At 38.8% G+C, this 23,346-nt stretch overlaps 1 long non-coding RNA gene and 1 pseudogene across 4 annotated transcripts in view; both read left to right on the plus strand.

Moving 5' to 3' along the window:
* LOC307175918 overlaps window positions 1-3,838 on the plus strand; it is a 47,720-nt gene extending 43,882 nt beyond the window's left edge. For all 3 annotated transcript variants that reach the window (XR_013824544.1, XR_013824545.1, XR_013824546.1), the window contains 2 exons: window positions 349-1,165; window positions 2,820-3,838. This is a non-coding gene — a long non-coding RNA (uncharacterized lncRNA). The remainder of the gene's footprint in view (window positions 1-348; window positions 1,166-2,819) is intronic.
* Window positions 3,839-16,677: 12,839 nt separating this feature from the next.
* LOC307176374 (ferritin light chain-like) lies at window positions 16,678-17,564 on the plus strand (annotated as a pseudogene). Its single transcript has 2 exons — window positions 16,678-16,688; window positions 17,022-17,564. The product of its transcript is annotated as a ferritin light chain-like (transcript).
* Window positions 17,565-23,346: the final 5,782 nt, after the last annotated feature.

The raw sequence follows: 23,346 nt of genomic DNA on the forward strand, positions 1-23,346 counted from the left end.
AATCGCGAAGTCACTTATGACAATCAGTGTGGGAAGCACCCTCCTTCAGGAAGATCCTTTGCCATACAATACTCTTCCCCTGTCAGGTAATAAGGAAGCACGGCCAAGGAAAGTAACCTTTTGTGGAAAGAAATACTGGGCTTCAAGAAGGCTTGCAGTTCATATCTTTTTCTTGAATTAGATTCCCCATTAATTACTTTATCCACAAAGAGGTAATTATCAGAATTATGTAAGCAATTAAGGAGATGCTACTCCACATCCTTTCAGCTTGTTGACCTTTCTCACTTTATTTCATGTGGCTATCTGAAACATCAGTGATTTACATGTCTTTCTTTTTTTTTTTAACAGATTTCTGTGTGTGTGTGTGTCCCCACGATGAAGACATCATTAAAGTAAAATATCATGAATAGACTCTTAAGAAGCAGAGTCTACTGAAAGTCCTGGAAAATATGAAAGCACTAATATTCATGGACAGCTCTACACTCTGAAAGTTACTCCAAATGTTGTTGATCTCTCTTTTGTCTAGGAGTTTTTCAAATTTTCTACCATGATCATTTGTTAGTTTTATAATTACATAATGAAGGCATTACATCATACAATCTTTTGTTATCCATTGCAGTTTTAAAACTATTCCTTTCCTTGTCCTCAGCAGATATGTCATAGATTATTAGTACACAAGCAAAGACTTTCAACGTAACAGTACTTTGTAGTGAGAAGAACTATACTGAGCTATCGCTATCCTAAGACAATGCATTAGGAAAGCACTAGGAATTCTTAAGCACTAGGAATACAGAGACGATCAAGGGGCAAGTTCCTTGCCTTCGAGTATACATGATCATTATAGCAAATGCTTAAATAGCACTTAGTATATAACTCACCACAGCATTCTTATTATCCTCCTTTTTAATAGGTGAGCAGAGGAAGCCACAGGGAAGTCATAGGGTAAAGCCAGAATTTGAACCTAGGTAGACTAGTACACTCTCCACGGCTTTAACTACTACATTAAAAATATATATATATAAAAAACTCCAAGTATTCCAAAGTTACAAAACACTTATCTACCAAAACTCAAAAAGGAGCACACAAACTTGCATAGAAAATAAACATGTGGGCTTCCCTTGTGGCGCAGTGGTTGAGAGTCTGCCTGCCGATGCAGGGGACACGGGTTCGTGCCCCAGTCGGGGAAGATCCCACATGCCGCGGAGTGGCTAGGCCCGTGAGCCATGGCCGCTGAGCCTGCGCGTCCGGAGCCTGTGCTCCTCAACGGGAGAGGCCGCAACAGTGAGAGGCCCGCATACCGCAAAGAAGAAAATAAACATGTAAAAGTTCATAAATAAACCACAATATAACCTGTTCCACATAATATACTGACTGCAGTGTCCTGGGCCTCTCCCATCCTTAGGTAGCTGGAAATTACAACAAAATAATACTTTCCACCTTTGGAAACCACACCGTCTCTCATACCAACCAACCAATTACTTCCTTAGAGGGAATAGGAAATTAACCTGAATATCATTAAAAAATATATATATATAGCATTACTGATGTAGATTCTTTGTTTAAAGACAATAATTTCAATAGCAGAGGGAACGTTACCATTGCAGGCTTCAGATAACATCTATATTTCTCAGATTTCATGCTAAATCATATAATGCCATATTGTGTCTGAAGCTATTTTTTCAATAGTCCATTTTCTTAAATGGACGAGCAAAGCCGTAAATACTGAGGAACATTTTGGCTCCCAAATCCTAAAGCCATTCTGATTATGCCTGGGTGATCATGGGGACGTCATCGGAACTACCAGAGGACTGGCTGAAATACCAGTGTTCTGGCCAGCTTACAAATCGGAAATTATACAGAATCCAATTTTATTTTTTTGTTAAGTAATTCCTATGAGGCTTTTGGGATGTCAATGTAAAGTCCTTTCATGTGTAATCTTTATCCATTAGATAGGGAACAATGCCAATCCCCGTCATAAATACTTTCACAACCTGACACTGAAAATCCATTGCAGGGCATACGACCTGCAAATACGATGTGAATCACACACATCCACTCATTCAGACAATCCACAAATATTCATTTTTAAGTCTACTATATGCCAATAATGTACCAGCCTCTCAGATGCTAAACCATGCTAAATGCTGAAACAGATATACTCAGTTCGGGCCCTCCTGGAACTTGTTACCTACAGAAGTGCCTTCATTGTAAATGGTCAGGTCTCAGCCAATGCTATTATCATCAGCAGGTGACCAAAGGATAGAGCTTGCTTTCTAAACAAGCTCCACACTCCTTCCTTTCAACATTTTTGCTTTCCTTCAAGGCACATAATCCACTGGTCAGTTTCTCCCAGTTAGTGAGGTTTGGGGAAAAGGTACCCAGTGAACAATTCCTTGTGGCCTCACTCTTACCTCACACTCTCCTCTGTGCTTTTGAGCTAAAGAGACCTGGATTAAAGTCACTTGTACTAACATTATTTTAAAATCCGGCTGCTCCTGCTTTGAGGATTTCCACTGGACCAACACAGCAGCAAAGCAGCACTGAATCAGAAGCAGGTAAATTTCAAAATGACAGCTCTAAACATATCCACTCTTCTTTTGTTCTCCTCCTATCCTTTGCTCTGAACACCTCTGCCCTGAGGCTTTGCCTTTACCCTTCTCTGATTACTGCTCCAAAAGGGTTTCCAAGAGCAGGGAGTATTTATGGTTTCATTTGCTCCCAAGTCCTTGGTGGAAAAGGATGCTTGCTTCCTGATTCTTACTAATTCCACACTCACATCATCAACACAAAAATCATCATTAAAAAAAAAATTTCCTCAGCTTCATATTTCTTCTGGGCCAACACTAAAAGAATATTTTCAAAGAAACAATATCCTCTGTCCTTTGCTCCTCCAGTCTCATTTTCAACCCTTATTACGGGATGCATTACAAAAACAGAAGAAAGTTCTTTGTGCTTTCCTGTACCAGCTAATTATTCTAATTTGTTCTGTCTCTACGGAACAGAATGCGAAATCAACACAAAGGCTGATTATGCGACCTCTTCCAAGGGAATGGTCTGAGAGTTGTCTATTTACTAATGAAGCTCAGTGTGTATTAAGGGTTGACTGAAGCAATCATCAGGAATTTTCATCCCTTAAATTAGTCTTTTCTACCAGATGCACATCTTTCATTTCGGATAATATAACTTTTAAGTTCAGGATACAACTGGACAAAAGAAAAGAAAAAAAGGTAACCAACACAACATTTGCAGTAATAACACAGTAACAGCTATCATCCTTCCCTGAGGAATTCAGCCTACTTTATGGACACAATTTAGTACAAACTCATAAAAAAGCTAACAAAGCCCCAAACCACTTCACAATAGCGTAGAGAGGTAAAGGTCAGAAATTATTACTGCCAGACCCAGCAGACAATGGCACCTACCGGAAAGAGCACAGGACAGGAAAACCTGGAAGCCTGTGTTCCAGTTTCGGTTATTCCTGTAAGCATTAGTACGATCTGAGTGAACTCAGCCTGCCCTGCTTTTTCCGTTTATAAAAACCTACATCATCCTCTCAGTAGAATGAAATGCCACATCTGAAAAGTTGCAGATCTCTTTAGGAAAGAAACAAAACTCATGCTTTCCAACCAAAATGGAATAATTCTGTCAATGGAGGCTTAATAAAAATCTGCCATAAAGCAATTGTTTACTTGAAATCTATCTTTTGTGGTATATTTATTGGGGTAAGGAGTGTAAGCAAATCATAATTAGAGTTACCGATTATTCCAGAAATCAAGGTCATTGAGTTCAGATTCCAACTTTGACCCTGACCCAGGCTTACAGAGATGTAAGATGTCCCAATACCTCATATCCAGCATACATGGGAGAAACTAGGTATGCAGACAGATCCTCTTATAAATATCCCATATGTCATGGTTTTAATACAGGGTCTCAGATTCATTGCCATTCTTCGCATCCAGATGTGGGCATTTTCCCTTGAATTTGGGCAGGCTTTCCATGGCTTCAAACAATACAGCAGGGGTCAGTAAATTATGGCTGGTGGGCCAAGTCTAGGCCTCTACCAGCTTTTATAAATGAAGCTTTATTGGAACACAGCCATGTTCCTTAGTATATGTATTGTTTGTGTCTGTTTTCACATCACAGCAGCAGAGCTAAGTAGTTGCAAAAGAGACTGTATGGCTTGTAAAGCCTAAAATATTGACTGTCTGACACTTTATGGAAAAAGGTCTCCAACGCCTGCAATAGTATATAATGAAATTGATGCTATGTAACATCTAAGACTAGGTCATAAAAGGTCATGCAGCTTTTGCATGATTCTCGTGGAATGCTTCAACCCTGGACACTCATTCTCTGGAATACTGTATCTTGAATCCTAACTACCACGTTATGAGAAGTCCAAGCCACCTGGGCAGCCATCTATAGGCACTCCAGTCAACAGTCCTTTTTGGGCCCAGTCTTCAAGGGCCAGACATGTGAATTAAAATTATCTAGATTCCAGCCCCAGCCATCCGAATCCTCATGAGCTGAGGTTTCAGATATCAGTCATGGAGTAAAGACAAGCCATCTCCTCTGTGTACTGTTTGAATTGCTGACCCACAAAATCTGGGCACATATTAAAATTTTTGTTTATTTCACCACTAAGTTTGGACTTCTTTATTATGTAGCAATAGATAACTATAGCACTGTGTCTGTACACAGGATTTCTACATTTCACAGAGCACAGATTTTTAGATGTGAATGTTGACTGCTCAATTTCTAAGAAGAACGTATACACACACATAGGTACAAAATGTTTATGTATATGTAAATATTAGACCTATATAAACTAATCTGTATTATCCATAAAATGAGGGGGCCTTGATAATGGCTAACATTATTTTTCGGTATTTATTGTGTTCCAAGAACTGATAAATTCTTGCATTGTATGAATTTTCTCTTTCACCCTCATAGCAACTCCCTGAGAGAAGTAATGGTATCTCTATTTTATAGATGAGAAAACTGAGGCAAAAACAGATAACATGCTCAAGAGTACTCAACAAGTAAATTTTAGAGTCAACATTTGAACCCAGGTTCTCAAGTTTTAGATCCCTTACTCATGCTCACCAAGCTATATACTGAGGAAGGGGATGAAAGCTGACGCCATTACCTCATGCTCAAGAAGTTAGACAGAAACTTAGCAGGTATGGTTGAAAGAAGACAGGACTTGGAGTCATAAGTCCAGAGGCTGAGTTATGAGATGAATTCTCCTCTCATCTAGATATAGGTTTGTTTTTAGAAAATGAAGAAGATCACTGCATATTTTGATTGTTAATTTCTGTACTTAATGATTACCAAAGAATGGACTTTTACCAGGGAGCTATTTTGCAATGACATAAATTATTGATTCAAACTCAAACCTTTATTATAAATTATTGATTCAAAATCAAATCTTTATTAAGTCTCCCTTGCATCAGAAGTTTTTCCCACTCTTCATTTCTTTGAAACCCTTTCCTGTCTACTCTTGGCCAAAGCTTGAAGCCTAATTTAACACTTGGAAATAAAATAATGAAATAGTCATAACACAGCAATTCCAATGCCTACTGAAATGGAAGCTCTAAATAATTTTTCAGATAATTTAGGAAATTAAAAATATTTACATCATAGATGCAAAGACAGAAGTTACTTGTGTAATAAACGGTGAGACAAAAAGTTTCTGGTCAAGTAGATTTGTTTATATATGATCACTAATCTGAGTTCTACCCCTGTGCTAAAACCCAGTGACAGGTTGCATACAGCTTCTAAAGGGATAGTTCAGTGCATTGGGTCAAATTCATGCCATAAAATGTGGTATTAGTAGTAGTACTAGAAGACAGAGTGACTGTCTTCTTTGGGACATAGATGAAGACCCCAAGATAGACAATATCAAGGACAAATTATGTAGAATAAGATATTATCTCAGTCCTTGGAACATGTCATCCAGGATAGAACAAGAAGTAGATTTATTATCAAGTACATGAAGCCAGAGACAGTAAGCAATGAGTGGTAGTTGGTTAAAATAGACAGGTTTTAGAAGTAGAGGCACGGATGTAGAAAACAAACTTAGGGTTACCAGGGGATTGTGGCAGGGAGGCTAAATTGGGAGATTGGGACTGAAATATACACACTACTATACATGAAATAGATAACTAGTAAGAACCTGCTCTTCTTATTAGCCCAGGGAACTCCATTCAGTACTCTGTAATGGGCTATTTGGAAAAGACTCCAAAAAAAAAAATAAAAGTGGGGCTTCCCTGGTGGCACAGTGGTTGAGAGTCTGCCTGCTGATGCAGGGGACACGGGTTCGTGCCCCGGTCCGTGAAGATCCCACATGCCGCGGAGCGGCTGGGCCCGTGAGCCATGGCCGCTGAGCCTGCGCGTCTGGAGCCTGTGCTCCACAACGGGAAAGGCCACAACAGTGAGAGGCCCGCGTACTGAAAAAAGAAAACAAAAAAGTGGATATATATACATGTATAACTGATTCACTTTGCTGTACACCTGAAACTAACACAACACTGTACATCAACTATACTCCAATAAAAATTTTTTTAAAAAATAGGTTTTAAGAACCATAGTCAGGGAGCAGTGTGGATTGGAAAGACCTGGCAAGAAAAATTTCTGCATCCTCAGACAATGCTCCCCAAGCTGGCTATTGCAAGGGTGAGCATTTAAGAGATCTTTGACCTAAGGAGGACATGAGATTAACAATCTATCCCAATGTGCATGAATTATTCTCCTCGGTGCTATCAGAAATCAGATGGCATCCTAGAGCAGGGGTCAGCAGATCTTTTTTGTAAAGGGTCAGATAGTAAATATTTTGGATTTTCTGTACCATACGTCTGCATTACAACTGCCCATCTGCTGCTGTAGCACAGAAACAGCCATGCACAATACGTTAATGAATGGATGCGGTGTGTTCAAGCCAAACGTTATGTACAAAACCAGGAGTCAAGCAAGATCTGATCAGTGGGCCAGAGTGTGCGGACGCCAGTTCTGGGTCAGTGTTCACAGCTGAATGAGTCATGAGGCCTTAAGTTCCAGTTCTCATTGTACTACTTTCTACCTGGGTGAACTTGGGTTCATCCTTTTATTTATATGGGCCACTGTATTAGTCAAGGTTCTCCAGAAAAACAGAACCAACAGCATGTGTATACAATGTGCCCATATATACTGACAGATATAGATCTAGATATCGATATTGATATCTAGATCTATATCCATATCTATATAAAGATAGAGAAAGAGAGAGAGAGATTTTAAACAATTGGTTCACACAATAATAGAGGCTTGGTAAATTCAAAAGCTGCAGATTAGGCTGTCTAGAAACTCTAGGAAGAGTTGCAGTTCAATTTCTGTAAGTCTTCTGGCAGAATTCCTTTTTGCGACAGGGAGGTCAGTCTTTATTAAGAGCTTCACCTGATTGGATGAAGCCCATGCATATTATGGAGGATAATCTGCTTTACTCAAAGTCCACCACAAATTTAGTTATGAATTTCATCCCAAAACACCATCATAGGGACTACCCTGGTGGCACAGTGGTTAAGAATCCGCCTGCCAATGCAGGGGACACGGGATTGAGCCCTGGTCTGGGAAGATCTCACATGCCGTGGAGCAACTAAGCCCATGCACCACAGCTACTGAGCCCGTGCACCTAGCGCCCATGCTCTGCAACAAGAGAAGCCACCGCAATGAGAAGCCCGCACACCACAACAAAGAGTAGCCCTCACTTGCTGCAAATAGAGAAAGCCCACGTGTAGCAACGAAGACCCAATGCAGCCGAAAATCATAAATAAATAAAACATAAAAATTTTTAAAAACACAAAAACACCATCACAGAAATATCCAGAATAATATTTGACCAAATAACTGGGCATGGTGGCCCAGACAAATTGACATGGAAAATTCACCACCTAAGCCATAGTTTTGTCACCTTTTACTGAGAAATATGACTTATCTGAGCTATTTTGATACCTAGAAGATACCTTCTAGAGGTAACACCCTCAGTATTTTACATGGTAGGCAGTAGAGGGAATGAGCCCATTTGCCCAGTCATATGACACCTAAAGGATAAAATTCTGTCTTCTCTCTCCAACCCACAAGGATGAACGCCAAAAATACATCACTTATATCTGCTTTAGCTAACATAGGATAGACCTATGCTCCCAGTAAGTCTCATGAAATGCTGTTTCATTAAGGAGAGACTTTACTTGCTAAGATTAGAAGCAAAAGAGGGTGGTGGATGAAAAACTGCCCAAGGATATAAGCTCATGCAAGGAAGCAGGCGAGAGAATGGGTATCCGAAGATGTGTGCTCTGAGCCAACACTAATTCCACAGCATCAGGTTATAATTCAGGGAGCCCAACCGCTGGGGTTTTTTTCCCCTTCTTCTTTTCCCCCAAAGAGGGACAAGCATACTGACAAAGGAAGAGCATCAGTCACCACAGATAAATTGCTTTTTAGAGGTGATTTCGCAAATGATTTGGCTCAGTGTAGACTATGATTTGGCTCCCCAAACCATAAGCTAGAGCATTTCATTCCAGGTCCCTCTTCAAATATCCATGATAGGTAAAACTCTGGCATCAAGTAGGTCTTGAAATCTCCCCAGGTGATTATAATATGCAACCAGGGCTGAGAATCTGGAGATGTAGAGCAAACTTAAATTGAACTTTAGTTAAATAGTAAAACGAGCTCTGACTCTACTGGCTGGAGCTAGACAAGGGATATGGATTTAGTTGGATGAGAAGATAAAGGACACCAGGGAGTAAATCAAATGCTTTACACCTGTGCTTAGCTAATTGCTACTCAGATAATTCAGACAATCTTACAGCACCTGAACCCTGAAATTCCTTAGTTCTGTTTAAAAAAAAGGAACTCTTCAAGTAACTGAACTCTGAGAATCATGCCAATTATAAAGAAAAAGAAGAAATCTTATTTTTTGAATTAGTTGATTTCATATATACTGTTTCACTTTCATGATATTAACTAGTTATCTTTCTTTCCATTTTATGTTTGAGGAAAGTAAGGCTTTAAAGTCTCAGTAATTTTCTCAAGGTCACTTGTTAAGGGTGTGGTAGGCAGCATAATGGCTCCTAAAAATGCCCTCACCCTAATCCCTAGAACCCAATAATATGTTACCTTACATGGTAAAGAGGACTTTGCAGATATGACTGAAGTTATAGGCCTTGAGATAGAAAGATTATCCTGGTTTACCTCATGGAACAAATCTAATTGCATGAGTCCTTAAAAGCAGAAAACCATTCCCAACTGTAGAAAGAGAAAGAGAGAGATGTCCTAATAGAAGCAGAATCAGAGAGATGCAACATTTTGGGGTTTGTAGGTGGAGAAAGGGGACTCTGAGTCAAGGACTACAAGTGACCACTGGAAGCGGATAAAGTCCAGGGAACAGAAACACCCCTAAGAGCCTCCAGAAAAGAATGTAGCTCTGCCAACACTTTTTTTTCTTTTTTAACCATCTTTATTGGAGTATAATTGCTTTACAATGGCGTGTTAGTTTCTGCTTCATAACAAAGTGAATCAGCTATACATATACATATATCCCTATATCTCCTCCCTCTTGCATCTCCCTCCCACCCTCCCTTCCCTATCCCACACATCTAGGTGGACACAAAGCACAGAGCTGATCTCCCTGTGCTTTGTGGCTGCTTCCCACTAGCTAGCTCTTTTACATTTGGTAGTGTATATATGTCCATGCCACTCTCTCACTTCATCCCAGATTACCCTTCCCCATCCCTGTGTCCTCAAGTCCACTCTCTATGGCTGCATCTTTATTCCTGCCCTGCCCCTAGGTTCTTCATAACCATTTTTTCTTTTTTTTTTTAGATTCCATATATATGTGTTAGCATATGGTATTTGTTTTTCTCTTTCTGACTTACTTCACTCTGTATGACAGTCTCTAGGTCAATCCACCTCACTACAAATAACTCAATTTCATTTCTTTTTATGGCTGAGTAATATTCCATTGTATATATGTGCCACATCTTTATCCATTCATCTGTCGATCCTGCCAACACTTTTACTCAATTGAGACCAAATTCAGACTTGTAAGGTCGTAAATTTACATTGATTTGAGTCACTAAATTTGGGATAATTTGTATGAAAGCAATAAAAAAAAAATACAGAGGTCCTACAAGAGCCAGGCTATATATTTATACTTAAGTATTTCTGAAATGAATTTAACCTTGTGATTGACAGCAGCAGCAGCAGCAGCTTCCAAGGGATCCCACCACACACCTGAGGCAAAAGGAGCCTAATACAAAGCAGTGACAGCAGCAGGTCACTGCCCCACACTTGGGGTAGAGGGGGACTTGATCTACTGTAGCAGCAGTATAGCCTGAATGGGAACCCATCCTCCTGTGGCACTAGTCCCATCAACATTAGTCTAATCTGCTAGCATCTGCTGTGCCAACAGGCCCAACATATACAAACCCCCCAACTCAGTAGCATTAAGTGAGCCAGGCTCAGTGTTTCCTGAAACTCATATCCAGTTGCACTGGAAATCCAAGATATCACCTACTGTTATGAAAACATAAACAATAACAGAAGACTGGGAACTTCAGAAAGAAAAGGGGAACAATGGAATGGGTGAAAACAAATGGGGTAAATATAAGAGACTATCATTAGCCTCATGAGTTTCTTAAATTCTATATGATGGTCAAAGCAAAAATGATGACACCATCTGATGGGGTTCTCAATGTAGAGAAAGGAAATACTACAGAAAATCATACTTTAAAACTGGGGAATATTAAGAGACCTAAATGGAAGTAAAATTTTGAAACTTCACTTGAAGTAATGAAACACTGATTCCAGTAGGCTATGATAAGTTACATATGTATACTGTAATGCCAAAAGCAACCACTAAGAAAACTATACAAACAGTATACACAAATGATTATAAATGAATTAAATTAAAATGGACTTATTAAAAAATGTTTAAGTAACCCACAAGAAGGAAAAATAAGGGAAACACAGGATTGAGAAACTAAGGTAAAAGACAAAACAAAAAATAACATGGTAGACCAAATCTTTGACATGGCAATAATTACATTAACGGTAAATGATCTAAATAACCAAGTCAAAGACAGAGATTGGAAGAGTAGATTAAAAAATCGCAAGCATGATCCAACTATATACTGTCTATAAGAAGCTTACTTTAAACATCATGATATAGGTAGTTCAAAGTAAAAGGATGAAAATGATATATCATGTGAACATTAATCAGAAAAAGCAGGAATGGCTATATTAATATCAGATAAAGTAGACTTCAGCGCAAAGGAAATTATTAGGGGCAAAGAGGGTCATTACATAAAGATAACAGGAATAATCCACCTAGATGACCTAGTGATACTAAATGTGTGTGCACCAAACAACAGAACTTCAAAATGCATGAAGCAAACACTGAAAAAGGTAAAAGGAGAAAGTTTTAAATCCACAATTATTATTTGAGACTTCAACACAGCAATTTATACAACTACCAGAGAGAAAAATCAGCAAGGATATGGAAGAACTGAAAACATCATCAATCAACAGGATATAACTGACATTTAAAGAACACACTCAGTAAGAGCAGAATACATATTCAAGTGTCCATGGAACATTCACTCATATACCATATACTGGGCGATAAAAAAACATTAGCAGATTTAAAAGAATTAAAATCATAGAGAGTATGTTCTCTAGCCATAATGGAATCAGACTAGAAATCAATAAGAGAAAGACAACAGGAAAATCTTCAATCACATGAAAACTAAACATCACACTTCCAAATAACTCATGGGTAAAAAAGACAGCATCAAGGAAAAAAATTTTAAATGCATAGAATGAAAGAAAATGGAGATATAACAGATCAAAGTTTGCGGAATGAAGTGAAAGCAATGCTGAAAGGGAAGTTTATAGCACTAAATTGGGAAAGAAAATATTTCAAAGCAATAATCTAATTTTCTATATTAAAATAGTAAAAAAGGAAGAGGAAAAAAACACTAAACAAGCAGAAAGAAGGAAATAATAAAAATGAAACAGAAATCCATGAAACTGAAAACAGGAAAATAGGGGGGGAAATCAATGAAACAAAAGGCTGGTTCTTTGAAATAAGCAATCTAACCAATAAAGATCTAGAAAGACTGACAAAGATTAAACAGAGAGATGGCACAAATCACAGATATCAGAAATGCAACCAGGGATACCATGACATATCCTGCAGGTTAATGAGGGACAAGTTACTATGAACAAGTCTACACTAGAAATTCAAAAATGTAGATGAAATGGGCCAATGTTTCTACACCCAAAACTACCAAAACTCAGCCAAGATGAAATAGATAATCTCAATTTTCCTGTAACCATTAGAAATACTGGTTTTTCATTTAAAAACTCCCAAAAGAAATGTTCAGGCTTAGATGTTTCACTTTTACCCAAGACTTAAAGAATTAACACCAATTTTACATGATTTGATAAGAAATAGAAGTAGAGGGAACAGTTTCTAATTAATTTTATGAAGCCAGTATTACCTTGATACCAAAACCAGACAGGGATAGTATAGAAAGAAGAAACCTACAGACCAATATTTTTTATGAAATTGGCTGAAAAACCCTCGGCCAAATATTAGCAAATTAAATCCAGAAATATATGAAAAGAATAATATACCATGACCAAGTGGGATTTATTCCAGTTATGCAAAGTTGGTTAAATATTGGAAAATTAAACAGTGTAATCCACCATATCCAATAGATTAAGGGGGAAAAGTCATGTGATCCTATCCATTAATGCAGAGAAAGCATCTGACAAAATCCAATCCCATTCATGATTTTAAAAAAAGAAGAAAAAAAACTCCAAGCAAACTAGGAATAGAAAAGGAGCATACTGAAACTCATAAAGATGATCTACAAACAACCTATACCGACATTATATTTAACTGTGAAAGACTGGATGCTTTCTCTGTAAGCTCAGAAACAAGGCACCGATATCTGCTCTCACCACTTTTATTAAATATATCACTGGAGGTTCTAGTAAGAAAATAAAGCAAAAATAAATAAATACATAAATTTAAAAGTTAAATTTTTTAAAAGTTTATTTAAAAGATAAAAGGACTATTCCTACTACGTTGCATAGGAAGGAACATATCCTACTGAATGTTGAATAGCAATATATCCTATTATACTGAATAAGGAAAAGTAAAACTGTCTGTATCTGAAGATGAGATGATAATCTAAATGGAGAAAATACCAAGGAATCCACAAAAAGCTTGAGAAATAATATTAGTTTGTAAATGATTTAGAGTACAAGATCACCACAATTTTATCAAATTATATATTAATAACAAATGTGTAGAAGCTTAAATAAAACTATGTGATGCCATTTACAACTGACCTAAATAAATACTTAAATATAAGCCCAATAAGACATTTATAGGACCTCTAGACTGAAAATTACAAAATGCTGATGAAGAAAAATTTTTAAGTCCCAAACAAATAGGGAGACACACCTTGTTCATGGATTAGAAAACACAACATGATAAAGATGTCAATTCTCCCCAAGTTAAGAGGCTTAACACAATTACTCTTAAAATGCCCTCAAGGTTTTTGTGGACATAGACAAGCTTATTCTAAGATTTATATGGTAAGAAGAGGCTGAAGAATAGCTAAAACAACTTGTAAAGGAAGGTGAAAATGGGAGGAATTAATCTACCCAATTTCAAGATTTTGCAGTAATGATGGAGGGTAGATACATAGATCAATGGAATGGAATAGAGAACCCAGAAATAGACTGACATAAATACATATAACTTGTTTTTGACAGCAGTGCAAAAGCTATCAAGGAAGAATAGACTTTTCAAAAAATGGTACTGAAACAGTTGGACATCCCTCGACAAAAACAAACAAAAAATGAACCTTAACCTCCACACCTTACACAAAAATTAAATCAAAGTGGATCATAATCTTAAATGTAAAAGCAGGGCATTTTTAGAAAAAAAATAGGAGAAAATGTTTGGCATCTAGAACTAGGGGAATAATTCTTAGACTTGACACCAAAAGTATGATCAATAAAGGCAAAAACTGATAAATTGGATCTCATCAAAATGAGTTAAAAATGCTTCATAGAAGATCCTTTTAAGTGGATGAAAACTCAAATTACACAGTAGGAAAACATATTTGAAAATCCCATATGAGACAAATGACTTGTATCTATAATATACAAAGAACTCTCCAAACAACTTAAAAAAATCCAACTAGAAAATAGGCAGAAGACAGGAACAGACATTTCATGGAAGAGAATATACACACGGCAAAGGAGCACATGAAAAGATGCTCAGCATCATTAGCCATTAGGGAAATGCAAATTAAGACCATAATGAGATGTCAGAGAGTAACTAAAATTAAAGTATAGTGACAACATCAAATGCTGGCGAGTACATAGAAAAATTATATCACATCACTGGTGGGAAAATAAAATGGTTTAGCCACTCTGATCAACAGCTTGACAGTCTCTTTTAATCCTAAAAGTAGATTCACCCTACAACGCAGTAATTGTACTCTTGAGCATTTATCCAAAAGAAACAAAAACTTAATTAAGTTCCCACAGAAACTTACACATAAATGTTCATAGCAGTTTTATTTATAATAGCCAAAAACTGGCAACTACCCAAATGTCTTTCAGTGGATGAATGTTGAAACAAATTGTGATAAAATCTTATGATAGAATACTACCGAGCAACAAAAAGGAACAAATTATTAATATATGCAAAAATTGAAATGAACTTCAAGGGAATGATGCCGAGGGAAAAATTCTGAAAAGCCGATCTTCGAAGATTAAGTAATTCATGATTATGTTTACATATTATTCTTAAAATAACAAAACCGTGGAGATGGAGAACAGATTAGAAGTTGCCAAGGGTTAGAGATGGGGGTAGAAGGTACAGCGGGGGAACTCTGTGAGGTTTTTGTGGTTCCAGTACAAATAATACAGCAATCTTGGTTTTAATCCCTAAAGATTTCTAAAAGCAATTCCTAATAAGAGGTGTCCAGATATTTAGCAATGGCAGATTAGAGGTATAGCTCCCCAACAGAACAACTTCAAAAGAGAACATACTAATTCAATGCATATGTTAATTTCAAAAAAAAGGCCAGTCACAATACTTAGATGGTATATATCTTAACTATATTATTCTAAGTATCCAGCTATACCAGATGGACTAGCAAGATTTTCTGTACATTCAACCTTATTTAAGACAGTAAATCTTATAATAAGACAGTTAAAAAAAGAAAAAGAAAAAAAAACAAACCTCAAGTACAGTTGGATATTCTCATAGGAAGATGAGGTGAAAATATGCAGCAGCGGTTCAAAAGCTTAAGCAGTGGCACCTAAATTTGGTTGTGCATTAGAATCATCTGAAGCACTTTTTAAAAACCCTCACACTGACGGTTGGTCATCGTAGACCAATAAAATCATTTTAAATCTCCTCAGACGATGCCAATGTCTAGCCAGAACTGAGAACCAGCGGACTAAGCAGAAGGGGATGTTTCTACAAAGATCTCTTAACAATAAGTCCTTTCACCCAATCAGATTTACCTCCCCGCAAAGGGCTAAAGAACGCTAGTGTTGTCCATACTTGCTTAGCTTTAATTAGCACTTGTGACTCGCCCAAAACCTAGATCATGTTTCCCCTAAATTTCATGTTATTCCCTACGTTTTTCAAACCCAGGGCTAAGGGGTTTGCCAGGATGAGAGTTTAAGTGCTCACACAGGGGAAGTCCCTGGTAAACCAGGACAGCGGTCCCTCTACATTGAAATGTAAAGCATCCTAAATAACCCTGCCACTGCTCCCAGATCCTAGTCTGTGCCAACCAGTGGAGAAAAGGCATTCTCCATTACTACCACGGCAAATGCTGCTGTATTTGCCTTGGCTGGTCCCTATCTTTTCCAGGCACCACTCCCCTTCACCTGCTGGTGGACGCTTTGGCCAGCTGACAATGCAGATATTTTCAAACTTTAAGGTGAATAAAAATCATCTGGAGGGCCTGTTATAACAGAGATCACTGAGCCCCACTAGAGTTGCTGATTCCATAGGGCTGGGACAGGGCCCTAAAACTTGAATATCTGACACATTATCAGGGGACGCTGGTAAAACTGGTCAGGTTGTTACCGAATGCAGGTTCGTGTGTCTGAAGCACAGTGAGGCCAAACAAACCTAAAGGTTGGAGTCTGGAGCAGAGAAAGGTTTATTGAAGGATCGAGCAAGGAGAGGGGTGGCCCGAGTTCCAAAACACCCTGAAATCTCCAAAGGATTTCAGCAAAGCATTTTTAAAGGCCAGGTGAGGGAGGGACGTCCCAGGGAATGTGATCAGCTCGTGCACAATCCTCTGATTGGTTGATGTGGAGGCCACAGGGCAGGTAACATTATCCATCCTTAGGTACCAGAAGGTCTGGGGGCTACGTGCTCATGATCATCAAGGAGTTAATTTCTTCCATTGGGTGGTGGTTTTTAGCATCTGAAAACTCAAGAAATATGCCTGAGATACTATTATCTGAGTACTTCAGAGAGGAACTACAGCAGAGGATATGGGGGATGGGTCTGTCCTAGGAAGGCCCCATAGGGTACTGCTTGGTTACAAGGTGACCATACTTTGAGAACCACTGCTCTAGTGGCTTGGAATGTTCAGAAGGTAATGGAAGAATCCCTTCCCAGGTCTAGATTCTAGTATCGCCAGCTATTTTGGTGGGGGGAAGGGTAAGTTTTGTCCTTGCTTGGACTTCTTGTTCATTTATATCAAAGCCTATTTGAGGCAGTGCGCTCGGCAGTCCTGCAGTTCTGTCTTTTGCTTCAACAGTGTTTGGAATGAACAGACCCAGGGACGCTCCTTGCTCCAGCCCCCGACCACCCTCCAACCTTTCTTCCTGTCGCAACCTTTGGAATCAGCCACTCAGCTATCCTCAGCCTCCAGGACAGGCCAACACCGTTTTTTGAGCTTAGCTCCTTCTCACTGATCAACCACGAGTTCCCAGGTTCGTCAGAATTATTCCATCGAGGTGGAGGCCGCCGTCCACCGCCTGTTCAACATGCATCTGGGGACACTTACCTCTCTCTGAGCTTCTATTTCGACAGCAACAATGGGACTCTGGACAGTGCGGGCCACATTTTTCGCCAACTGGCTGAGGAGAAGTGTGAGGGCGCCCAGCATCTCTTGAAAATGCAAAACCACTGCTGTGGCCGCGCCCTCTTCCAGGATGCGCGGAAGCCTTCTCAAGATGAGTGGGGTAAAACCCAGGACGCTGTGGAAGCCGCCATTCTTAGGGAGAAGAGCCTGCACCAGGCACTGTCAGATCTGCGCGCCCTGGGTTCCGCCCGCGCAGGCTCCCACCTCTGTGACTTCCTGGAGAGCCGCTTCCTGGAGGAGCAGGTGAAACTCATCAAGAAGATGGGCGACCACCTGACCAACCTCCGCAGGCTGGCTGGTCCGCAGGCTGTGCTGGGCGAGTATCTCTTTGAAAGGCTCACCCTCGAGCACAAACAGGAGTCTCTGAAGTCCAGCGGCCTCTGAGGAGCCCCTCTGGCATCAGAGCTTCTGCCTGAACTCTGCAGCTACTAGGCAGCTTTGTAACCGCCCTGGAGCCCTCTCCCAAGCCTTGGACCAAATGGAAACAATAACGCTTTTTGCAGAAGGAAAAAAAAAGCCTATTTGAAACACAAACAGAATAAAGAGGAAAAAAAGAAATATATATATATATATATGTATATATATATATATTCATGTTTCTTTTCCTTTTTTTAAAAATTTATTTTACTGAAGTATAGTTGATATACAATGTTGTGTTAGTTTATGCTGTACAACTAAGTGATTCAGTTATACATATATACAATTTTTCATATTCTTTTCCATTATGGTTAATTACAGGACATTGACTATAGTTCCCTGTACTATACAGTAGGACCTTGTTGTTTATCCATCATATATATAATAGGTTACCTCTGCTAATCCCAAACTCCCAATCCATCACTCCCCCACCTCCCCCTTCCCCTCGGGAACCACAAGTTTGTGTGCTATGTCTGTGAGTCTGTTTCTGTTTCATGGATAAGTTCATTTGTATCATATTCTAGATTCCACATATAAGTGATATCATATGGTATTTGTCTTTCTCCTTCTCACTTACTTCATTTAGTATAATAGTCTCTAGGTCCAGCCATGTTGCTGCAAATGGCATTATTTCATTCTTTTTTATAGCTGAGTAGTATTCCATTTTATATATATCACATCTTCTTTATCCATTCATCTGTGAGTGGACATTTAGGTTGTTTGCATGTCTTGGCTATTATAAATAGTGCTGCTGTGAACATAGGGGTGCATGTATGTTTTCGAATTATAGTTTTGTCCAGATATATGCCCAGGAGTAAGATTGCTGGATCATATGGTAGCTCTATTTTTAGCTTTTTGAGGAACTGCCATAGTGTTTTCCATAGTGGTTGCACCAATTTACATCCCCACCAACAGTGTAGAAGTCAGTCAGAAAGAGAGAGACAAATACCGTATGCTAACACATATATATAGAATTTAAGAAAAAAAATGTCATGAAGAACCTAGGGGTAAAACAGGAATAAAGACACAGACTTACTAGAGAACGGACTTGAGGATATGGGGAGGGGGAAGGGTAAACTGTGACAAAGCGTGAGAGAGGCATGGACATATATTCATGTTCTTTTAACATATGAATTGCCCCACTTTATCTGTGTGAAATAAGTTTGTTCCCGTTATTGGGCTGCTTCTCAAGCTTTGCTGCTCATTTGAATTACCTAAAGAGCTTTTAAGAAAAACATTGGTGTCTGGGTCCCAGCCCCAGAGATTTTGATTCAGTAGGTCTAGGGAGGAGCCTGGGCACAGGGAGGTCTCAGAGTTCCCCAGGTGATTCTCATGTGCAGCAACTTTGGGAACCACCTCTTGGCTTCAATCCAGCTAGTGATCAGATATTAAATCTAAGACACATGGGCTAGTGCGTGAGCTCTAGGAAGATTCGTGCCAGGGAAAATGATCGATAGTTGTGTTACTTCTCTGAAATGGACTGAAATTTCCAATTAGCATGAACAGGGGAGGGTGAATGGGTGAATGCAATAAGGTGTATCATTTACGTATTGCCCTATGTGTATGGCTAGAAGCTTTTGCAACTGAGGTCTGCCCTACTTTTCATGCTAATGGTAATGCTTGTCCTCCTAATGCAGCTGTAAACTTTATAAGCCCATAGGTAGACAGCATCACAAAATATTTACCCCTCCCCACTGGCCCACCCTCAAGCTTCTCTCCCCTTCCCCAATACACAAATGTACATCAATGCTCTTGAGACCACTATCAACATATTGACCTTCAATTCTTCTACTTTGCAGCTTCCCTCTTATCAGGAGATGTCAGCATTTAGTACAAGGACAAATGCTTGCCTCTTGGTGAGTAATGCAGGCAATGCCTCCAAGAGACAAATAGCCCTTAGGGACGGGGAAAAAGTCTTTCAAAAAGGTTGATGCCCAGAGGAGGCATTTTCAGTCATCTCAGCTTAGAGGTCAAATATCCAAAATTAAAAAGGTTAAAAAAAAGAAAAAGAAGAAAGCAAGGAAGAAAAGAAGGAAACAATTTTCTTATCTCATAGTAATAAGGCAGTTTTCCTTAAAAAAAAAAAGACTTAAGCCTTAAATTCTCTTTCCTAATCAAAATGTGCTTTTCCGTCTTTAGACTATTCCTCTTATATCCTGTATTATTCATGACGTTTAATTCTTGAAATAGCACATGGCTGAAAACAGAAGCTAACCTCTTGTCCACTATGAATTAAATCTTCTTTTCCTAGGACCTGTCTACAGTGTACAATTTGGGGTTTGCCAACGTAATTATTTTTTCTGAAATAAGTTACAGCATTTTGCCTTTTCAATATATAGTTATACAATATATTGTTAACACAGCATAGTTAATATAGTCAATATAGTAAATACAACTATAACACACGTGATATGATGCCACTTTGGTGATTTTCTTCATCCATGTAATTCTGAAATTTGACAGTATAGTTTTCATATTCTAATGAGCCGAGTATTACCTTTGCAAGGATAGAAAAATAAAATAAATTCATAATATTCTTGTGTGGTTTGCCCCTGGGGTGGATTACCATAATGGGGGGATATTTGAGCCTTTCCCCAAGTCATTAAAAAACCTCCAGCGAGCAGCCCCTTGTCCTCTCCAGGGAGTGGGGGGAAAGGATCTTTAATCATAATAATCCTGGGGGGAGAAATCTCAGAAATAAGACATCTGCTTCTGTGCCTTGTTGTTTTGCAGAATAGCAATGATTGCTTTAGCAGCTTCTATTGCCATGTGTGTACAATAAGTAAATGAACATAAAATTGAATGAACGCATAAAAGAAGGATAAACCCACCCAGCTTAACAAATCCACTCTCTCACCTGCTGTGCCCTGAAACATGAAAGAAAGAATCACGGGATCATAAGGATTAATAAAATAACAGTCTCTGTTAACAATATTGACAGAAGGTATAGGAAAATTTGTCTGATGTGGGACCAACAGCTTAACTGCTTAATCCTTTTTTTTTTTTAAGGGCAACTCATTCATTTATTGTTTAAAGATTGCAAGACAACTTCTGAATTTCTGTAGCACAGTTTAAATGTTTTACTTTTTTGATAAATCAGAGTATAATAGAAAAAACAATTAGTTTCCAGTAATATCTATATCTCTATTCAGAATTAAGTCTTCCACAGACATGTAACCTGGAAACAAAAGCCTGTTACAATAAGCAAAGCTTCAACAGAGCTGCTACTTTTCGGGCCAGGGAAAGGTTCATTCCTATAGGAGGAGGATGTGCTATGTAAAATGGCTGCAAGGTCACAGCCTTGAGGGCGCTGGAAGTCTATTATCCTATCCCACATTAAGTAGTTTGGTGAACTTCAAACGCCCGTTCATCTGCAACCAAGCTGGCAAACTTTAACTGATATTTCAAGCAGGTAAAAAATAAAAGAAATCCTTACACTGATGTTCCTTGATTCACACTGTTAAATGGTTCATTAGCATGTAATTCTGGCTAAGAATTACATTTGAGACTCCTTGCTCAGATTTTGGTTAACAGTACAAACCTTTGAGAAATTCAAGTTCTTATTAATCAATAATTTGTCAGCTAGGCTACATTCAGGCATCAGCTGCAACTACAGAATAGGTGCACTGCCTCAGCGCTTTGGAAAGACATAATCTAGAACACTACTAGCAGACAAAATATCTGTTACTAGACAGCACAGGTGCAGTACAGCAAGACAAAAACATATATCCATGTGTGCCGCGGACCAGCCGGAGAAAGAGGATTTCACCGCCCAGGGTCAGAAGGGAAGGGGTAAGGAACTGAAGTAGCACCGACGGATGGGGTCAGAAGGACCAAGACAATTGATGGTTGCAAGGCAAATTTTATTGCACTACAGTTGCAGATTATCTAGACTAGAAAAAGGAAGGTTGCCAGATGGTGGTTTACATTATCTACAGACTGTCTCGGCTCAAGGTTAACTTCCCTGGGAGGAAACCCATAAACCCAGAAGCATCAAAAATAACCTGCATGTGCAGGGGGAAGACAGCTTTGCTTGTCTCATTTTACATTCTTTCTGATCTCTGGGCCCTGGTGATAATTTATCTCCCATGGAATGGAACAAGGAGGGGAACAAGTAGGGACAGTCCCTTCGAGCAGCGGTGGCATGCCTGGCATGTCCTTACCTGCCCTCAAGGCTGACTGCTTCCCACAGGTCCCCCTTTTTTATTTTTTAACTTTTGCTGCAAAATAATTCCATGAAGTTTAGTGCCGAGAGTAGTGTACTGCTGCATGAGGATACGAAACAGACATGAGAAGATTATTATCAATAATAGGCAAATTATGGCCAGGGTAATAAATCCTGACAACCTTCCAGTAATCCAAGACTGAGGGTTTAACCACTTTAAATGATCCAGTAAAGTTTGAATTACATCTTCTGGCGAAACATCATCAAGATGTGTATTTTGTATATCCTGAATTTCAGCATTTAATTTCTTAAGATCAAGACTAATATTATTATCTGACCAAACATTCAGCAGATGCATTTTTACTTTTTCCCATTCCCAAATACAGTCACTGTACCTTTAAGGAGTAACACACATCCATGTATACTTTGCATGACAAGCTAAACGCATCCTCAATTTTAATGCTGCCATCTGATCTCCAATCCCCAAAATTGCGTTTTTAAATTCATCTAACTTGTTTTTAATCCGTAAATATATGTGACTTTGTAAAGATAAAGCAAGACTGGTATGTTGAGATAACTGATTAGCAAAGTGAGCATGATTAATACTCTGTGAAAGAGCAAGACCGGCAGTAGCCACAGTAGCAGACAGAGCAGCCGACGCAAGTAAACTTACTATTAGCCACCCAAGAAAGTGTCTCCTCTGCAAGGCTTTAGAGACTTCCACCCATGCCTGTACTCCAGTATCTTCATACCAAGGTTCTCTCAGATGTACAGGCACCATAACATACATGGGTTGCTTTAGTATAAGCACAGATTGCGTTCCTGCAGAAGGGAACATACAACTGCTAAAAATACAATTAACACAGCTAATATTATCCTCCTTTGGAAGAATTACCAATGTTAATAGAACCACACAAACGTGTATATGGAGGAGCAACACAAGTTATAACAGGTGTATTGGAATAAGTTAGAGCTAGTTTCCATATATCCCAGTTCTTTTGAAATGTGATAAACCTATCTATGATGGGAAAAGAAGAGATAAGAATTGACACCTTGGTATAATCTATACTACACCATATTTGGTTATTATTCCAAGATGCATTGCAACGTTCAAAAGTGGATCCAGGAAAGTTAACGGTCATAAAAGGAGGAAATTGATTTTTTGATTTTCTGTTAAGAATAGTAACCTTATGTCCAGCTATAAATATCCCTTGTCCTCCAGGTAAATGCTTCATACAGAAATAATTTCCTGAATCTTCACCTGTAACCTTGGCTATAGTAATAGTGGAATCCCTAAGTGGTGAGGCGTATGAGACTTGACCTCTAATATTAATAGCTTGCCCATTTTATACCAAATGATGGTATCCTTAAGATCCTCTCGTCGGCTGGTAGCCGGGCATGTAAGAGTAATGTTGGTTCCTGTAAAACGAAGGATGCCTGGAGAGCCTGACAAACTAATTGATTGATCCGTTCCCTCATAAACATCTGTATGCTCATAACTAATAGCCTTTACACACCCCGTTTCCAGATTCAATGGGCTAAGACAGACAGGATGGGTACTAAACCAGTTAGTATAATTTACAG

This window comes from Stenella coeruleoalba (genome assembly GCF_951394435.1).
Source record: "Stenella coeruleoalba genome assembly, chromosome: 17".
Lineage (NCBI taxonomy): Eukaryota > Metazoa > Chordata > Mammalia > Artiodactyla > Delphinidae > Stenella > Stenella coeruleoalba.